Source organism: Lepidothrix coronata, unplaced genomic scaffold (genome assembly GCF_001604755.1).
Source record: "Lepidothrix coronata isolate B3197 unplaced genomic scaffold, Lepidothrix_coronata-1.0 Scaffold214, whole genome shotgun sequence".
In the NCBI taxonomy this organism is placed as follows: domain Eukaryota; kingdom Metazoa; phylum Chordata; class Aves; order Passeriformes; family Pipridae; genus Lepidothrix; species Lepidothrix coronata.
In genome coordinates this window covers 1,006,893-1,013,762 of record NW_016690394.1, presented here as the reverse complement: position 1 = coordinate 1,013,762, position 6,870 = coordinate 1,006,893, and positions in this window count along the sequence as shown.

The window sequence follows — 6,870 nt, the reverse complement described above, 5'->3', positions numbered from 1 at the left end:
AACCACCATAGTCCAATTGTGCCTTAACACTACTCAAGCAGCACTCACCAATTTGGCTTTGTTTTAAGGAGGAAAGGTTTAACCCACTAAGGGGAACAACTGCAATTCCCCACCCTGCGAATGGCTCCAATTCAGGCCAGGTCATGGGCTGGAAAGCTCAAGGATGAAGGGATCACCTCAAGCACGGCACAGAACACAACTGAACCTCAGAGGGGGGGTCTGGATTGTGTTTGGCTTCGGGGGTCAAGGGAGAGCCCTTACCCCACCCTGAGGGGACAATAAATGAGCTCTAAATCCCGGCAGGATGCAGCCAGTGGGAATGTGTCACCAAATGTACTTTTCCAGAGCCTCTCTGTGTTCTGGGACATGTTGGGGCCCCTGCAAAGCCCCGAGGGTGGGGGACACGGTCACACTGGGGTGGTGCTTCCCAACAGGTGTGCCTGGAAGTGCCTGGAGCTCAGGTCTCCTTCCTGCTTTGCCAGCTCCCACCACCACTTCATGGAATCCTGGGATATCCTGAGCTGGAAGGGACCCACAAGGATCATCCAGTCCAACCCCTGGCCCTGCACAGATACCCCAACAATCCCTCCCTGTCCCTGAGAGCATTATCCAAACACTCCTTGAACTCTGTCAGGCTTCCCAACTGCAGCACCTTTTCCTGCCCACACTCCAGGAAACCACACAAGCCAGACTTACCAACAGATCCCCACGGATCCTACAGATCCCTGCCAAAAACATCCCCCTTTTGCTCCCTATGCTGGTCTGTGGTCTTGGGGCAGCAAGAGCTTGACATCACACTCCCCCTCCAGGGATTTTTGGGAACAGCCCATGTTTTCCTATTTTTCCATTCCCTGAAAAACAGGATGATGAGGAGAAAAGAGCCACAGGGATGAGGGTGATAGGAAGAGGGAAGAAAACATGACACAGGAGAGATCCAGAAACCCTGAGCATTCTCAGAAGAGGGTTTTTCCAGGGAAACAGAAACTCCTTGGCCTGTTTTTTTTTCTCTTCGTGCCTTATACTATTTCCCCTTTTGCCATTTTTGCCCGAGGCTTCTCCTCGCCGGTGTCTTCGTGCTTTGTGGCTTTGGGAGAGCAGAGAGGTCCCCGGGGGCTGCGGGAGGAGGTGTTTGCAGTACAGGGATTTAGCAGCAGATGGTGGTCTTTCTTTATCCCTTTCTCGGCACACCGGGAAAAGCAGCGCCCCCCCCCAACCCCCCCGCTCCCACCGGGCTGACTCAGCCAGGGGGGCTCGGGTGGGAGCTGAGGGACCCCAGGACCGGGAGGGATGGCTGTGGGGCTGAGCTGGGGAACAAGGAGTGGGTTTAAGCGAGAGGGGAGGAAGGGAAGAGCCTCAGGGTTCAGCTCTGGAGCCGGATTTTCCCACAGTGCGGATGGGAGAGAGCGAGGAAAGAAACACCGGCGGCAGGAAAGGGGAGAGGGTTTGAATGTGTCGGCCCTGCTCCACAAACAAACTGGGGTTTAAGGGCCAGAACAAGTGCCTGCAGTCCCCATCCCCTCCAAAAATGCTGCAAAATTACAGAGAGGCTTCTAATATTTAACATTTTTGTTAAAGCCCCAGGTCCTGGAGTCATGAGAATGCAGTGGGATGTCAACTTCCAGCTAAGTTAAATAAAGAGGGGATTCACAGCCCTCAGGCTGACACAGCAAAACTGGAAGAACACATGACCTTACCTCAGGACCAGGAAAAAGTCCTGGAAAATAAAGAGATCGGGAGGCAGAAAGGCCCCCAAACATCCCCCCTCCTTTGCATGACTACAGTGCTCACTAAGCAATTAAAAATTGTGGGATGCATCCCTGTGGAGAGAGCTCCCTCCTTCCCAAGGCATCTGAGGACACCTGGATCCCTTCTTCCAGGTTTGGGCTCCTCTTCCCAGACCCTCAGAGCACAGGTCGGGCTCAGGGGGCACCAGTGGGAGCTCTGCAGCTTTGGCAGGGGGGTGAGGATCATTCCTATCCCAGCATTTCCCACTTTCCCCCAGGGAGGGCTTGTCTGGAAGCCTGAATTCTTTTGGAGCCAGGCTGCTTGAGAAGAGGAACAGGTGAAGGCAGAGTCTGGCTCTGTGGCTCTCCAGGGAACCCCCCGAGATAAATCACTCTGTGCTGTCTGACGGCCCCGGGGTTGGCTCGGGAGGCAAGGAAGGACGTTCCTGGCAGCAGCAGGAGCCGCGGCAGAGTTGGCCCGGGATGGCCTCGGGATTACGAGGGAACTTTTGCATCTGCCGAGCTGCTCCAGCGCAGCCTTCCCCCTTCCAGCTGCGGCTCTGCCGCCTCCAGGCCCCTCCCCCGGCCAGATCGGCCCCCGAGGGATGGGGGGGCACTGCAGGGAGGTGAGGCACAGAACCAACCCAGCTCAATCCCCATTCCGTGGGATAGGACCCGGTGGGAGAGAAGGTGTGAGTGTTCCCGTGTGAACCAGCCTCTCCAAAGGCTTGACCCTGCCAGGGTGGGCAGGGAGAGCTCCAGCCCTTTTTCCTCAGGTGCAGGCATCGTTCTGCAAGCAGCAATATCCCCCAATACCCACGGCATCATCATCCTCACCTGCCTACAGGCCTAAAGCAAAGCACAGAGCTCATCCCCACAGTCCCAGGGACAGGGGGTTTTCCCTCGAACCACCATTTCATCACACCAGGGGCCGCCTGCACCCGCAGTCCCTCTCCGGAGGGGGGGGAGGGGATTATCCCCTAAATCCTGCTCCTGTCCCTAAATCTAACCATCCAAGGATCAGCACCAGCCCAGAGATCCACCCTCACCACATCACAGCCCTTCACATCACATCCCCCCTCCCCAGCCCTTCGTTCGGGTGCTTAAAATGTATCTGCAGTACCATCTCAGCTGCTGTTTTTCATCCCTCAGCGATAAGGCATCTGTGTGTACACAGCACCCAGAGAATTACTCACAAACAGCGGCTCCTTCCCCTGGATGTCCCCCCTCCCCGCACCAATTATTAACATTATCCCAGCAGCAGCCCCACTCTGCCTTGTTTTCGTCGCAGGTTTTTCTCCCCCACCCCACCCCTCGTTTTTCCCCCCCCGCCCTGTGTCGTGCTCGCGATTTGAGATCACAAACGTGACATTTCGGTGCTTGCCGGCGGTGCCAGGCGGGCACAGCTGCCGGGGACAATCGATTCTCCCCGCCTCGCCTGCCCGTACCATCCAAAACATTCAATCAGCGGGAGATCAGCCCTGCTGGCAGCTCCCCGCTCCCTTCTCCCCCAGTTTGGGAAAATATGCGACACCCCAAAAATGGGCGATGCCACCGGAGCTGGAGGGGAGCATCCCTGCGCCGGGAGGGTGGGAATGGGAAGGGATCAGCTCAGAGCAGACTGAGTGATAAGGTCTGAGCAGGGGAGTCTTGCCACCCCCACAGACAAACTGGCGTGTACTGGGATGGCTGTGGGACAGGTTTGCCCCTCCTCCAGCAGCACATCTGCAGCCCAGTGAGGGCCAATAATGCAGGTGAAGGGGATTCCAGCCTGAGGCCTGGAAAAAAGCACATAGTGGAATATGGGGGCTTGTAGGGAACAAGATTCTCTGGGTCAAAATTCCCAGAGCACCAGAGACTGCAGCCCCACCCTCAGGTGCCAGAGTTGGGAGGCTCAGATGGGGTCTCTGCCACCAGGCTGGGCACAGTGGATGCACCTGGAGGTATTCCCAGAGGGATCCTGAACCCCTCCTCAGGCAGGGATCTGCAGGTAAAGGGGTGTTGCCATCCCATTTAGAGGGTGGGGGAGTTGAGGCACAGTGTCGGGAGTGACTGATCCTCCTGCAATCTACGGTGTGGCAACGGAGCTTCCCCGTCCTCTGCTCCCACCAGGGGCCTTGGGAAGTGTGTGAGGGGGCTCTGGGAAAGGGGCAAGAGCTGAAAATTGGGAGTGAGATATCCATGCACGGATGGCACCCAATTTCTTCCTGTGTGTCCCCCGGGCTCTGCACCCGGGCAAAATTCGTGGGGGAGCAAGTTATGGGGAGCTGAAGTGGCGTTTGTGGGGGGCACAGGGCTTTGGCCAAACCCCACACACAGGGCTTTGGCCAAACCTTTCCCGTGGGGAAAGGCCCGGGCAGAGAGGGGAGAGCCCGAGTGACGCCCGTGCCCCTGGAATGTGTGTCCCCCTCCCTCTCCTGGCCCTAATCCGGGTGGGATGTGTGGAGACAGCTGTGCCTGCCCTGACATCACCCGCGGCTGGGAAGGTGCTGCCTTGGCCGGGGGCTCCTTCCCCGCAGGTTTGAAGGGGAGGGGGGAAGGGGCGCCCGCTCCCCTGAACCCTCTGCAAGGAAAGGAGGAGCCTCATCCCTCTGCTTCCAGCAGATCCAGGCAGTGCTGCCCCCCAGGAGAAAAGCAGGGAGGGGCCTGCACCCAACCCCCAGCGCTGGGACACCGCGTGTGACCCCCGGTGAGCACTGCACTCTGTCCACAGGGACAAAGGAACACCCCAGTCAGGATGGATCATGGAATAACCCCAGTGTTCCCTCCCCAGCTGCCCAAATCCAGTTGTGGATTTTGTTTCCTCAGCCCCAAGTCTCTGCTTCTGGTGCCTCAAACGAGGGAATGAAAACAGGTGGAAGGAGGGAAGGATGTGAGGCAGCTCCAGCTGCAGATGGAGGGAGATGCAGAGCTGTGCCTGCTCCCCTCATCCCTGCTGCTTTTGCAGCTCTTCCCTCTGTGCTTGCTGCTGCTCCGGGGGTTGTACATGTGCAAAAAGCAGTCCCAGGGTGGTCTGACTGTGCCTAAGAAGGATACTGGTAAGGAGGGAGCTGTGCCAGATCCTCTGCTTCACCCAGCAGTGAATTCCCCTGCTCCCAGGAACTCCTCAGGGTTTGTACATTTGCACCTCTTCAGCTGGTTTGCTGAGAGGGGCTTTGTTAGACTGTACACCAGGGTGCAGCTGCCCATCCGGATCCTGGAATGCTACTGGGATAGTCCTGGGGTGAAATGGGAAGGCAGCTGATGGGCACCCCAAATTTGCTGCAATGTATTGTGGAGAAGAAGTTTTCACAGAATCATGGAATCATGTAATGGTTTTGGTTGGAAGGGACCTTAAAACTCATCTCATTCCACCCCCTCATGGGCAGGGACACCTTCCACTAGCCCAGGTTGCTCCAAATCTTGTCCAACCTGGCCTTGGACACTTCCAGGGCTGGGGCAGCCACAGCTTCTCTGGGCAACCTGTTTCCTTCAGTATTTCCCACAACCCAGGGCTGGACATCCCAAAACCTTCCCCTAACCTGCTGATGACTCAAGGCTTCCCTAAATGACCCACCAGGAGTGATGTTCAAGCCCCAGGGAGGTGCTGCCTCCCTTTCACCCTCCATCCCTGGCTGTGTAACAAGTGAGACAACCACAACTGGTCCCAGACTGCTGGGATGGAGGGTGGGATTAGGTGTCAGCGGCTGCACCCTGGAAAACGTGATCCCCTCTGGACCACTCTGCCTGGTGTTTGCACTGGAACCATCAATCAGGGCAGAGACACGATCACATTTTATAGCCAGAGCTGCCTGTGAAACTCAAGCTCGGCCTGGCAACCCCTTCTCGGCTCCCTTGGCAGGGGAAGGAGAAGCCTGGATGTGTTTAACCCATTGTGACAGGTCCTTTGAGCTGCAGCTCTGCAGCAGCTTCAGCTCTTCTGCCTGTGTGACCTTGTCCCTCCTCTGTCCTCGGCATCCAGTGCTGCAGATGTAGCACGGGGTGTTGATGAGGCTGATGAGAAACTCTGCACAAGCAGATGGCACACAGAGAAGCTCCTTTCCCCCACTATTTCCAGCCCACAGCTGCACATCATCCCAAATCTGCCAAAAATGCCATAAACCGTCAGCCCTGCATGTCCTCCCCGATCCCCACAGCACCCAGCCCTGGCTGCAGGGCCCCAGATATTCCCGAGGCGTTTGCAACCTTGCAGCTAAAACAGACAATTCACGAGTGGCTCCTTCTCTGAGCACAAACACGAGGAAATCCGTGCCCTGGAAACGTGAACTCCCTGACAGCAGAGCTGACAGCGGGGGCAGCGCTCACGCAGCCCAGCTCTGCCTTCACGAAGTTTCTCCGCGTGTCCCCGTCCCTTTGTTTCCCTTCTCCTCGGGGAGCTTGTTCCTGGCCCTCATCCCACTGAGCAGAGCTGTTCTCCAGGAATTGCCGCAGTGGCTCCGGTTACACCTGCCCGGGAACAAAGCGAATTCCCGACGGGCACCGTCCTCCAGGCAGGGACATGGAGCCCGGCTATTGAGGCCACGGGAATTCCAGGAGGGTTTTACACCCCAGCCGTGCCAGGCTGATGGATTGCTGACTGCAAATTAGACTCCCAAAGCTGGAAGCAGTCATAAATGTTGGAGAAAACGACAGCTCCCACAGGGAAGGGATGTGTGCGAGGGGAGGAGGGGGCTGAGGTGGGGATGAATTCCTGGGAAGGATTCGGGACAGACACATGGAAGGATGCTGGGTGCTCCTCTGCCTGGCACAGGATCTCTGCAGCCCAGAGATCTTGTTGGCAAATGGCAGATTATAAAATGCAGAATCATGGAATATCCTGAGCTGGAAGGGACCCAAAAGGACACCCCAGCAATCCCCCCTGTCCCTCAGAGCGTTGCCCAAACCCTCCTGGAGCTCTGGCAGCCTTGGGGCTGTGACACTGCCGTGGGGAGCCTGGTCAGTGCCAACCACCCTCTGGGGGAAGGACCTTTTCCTGACATCCCACCTGACCCTACCCCAACACAGCTCCAGCCGTTCCCTCAGGTAAATTTTTTCATGTAAATGAATAAATTTGTCACCCTTAATCCCGAGCGGTTCCACACCATCAAAAATAGGAACTGGCTGATAAAATCAGGCTGATTTCCAGAGCCTGACTCCAGAACTGTCA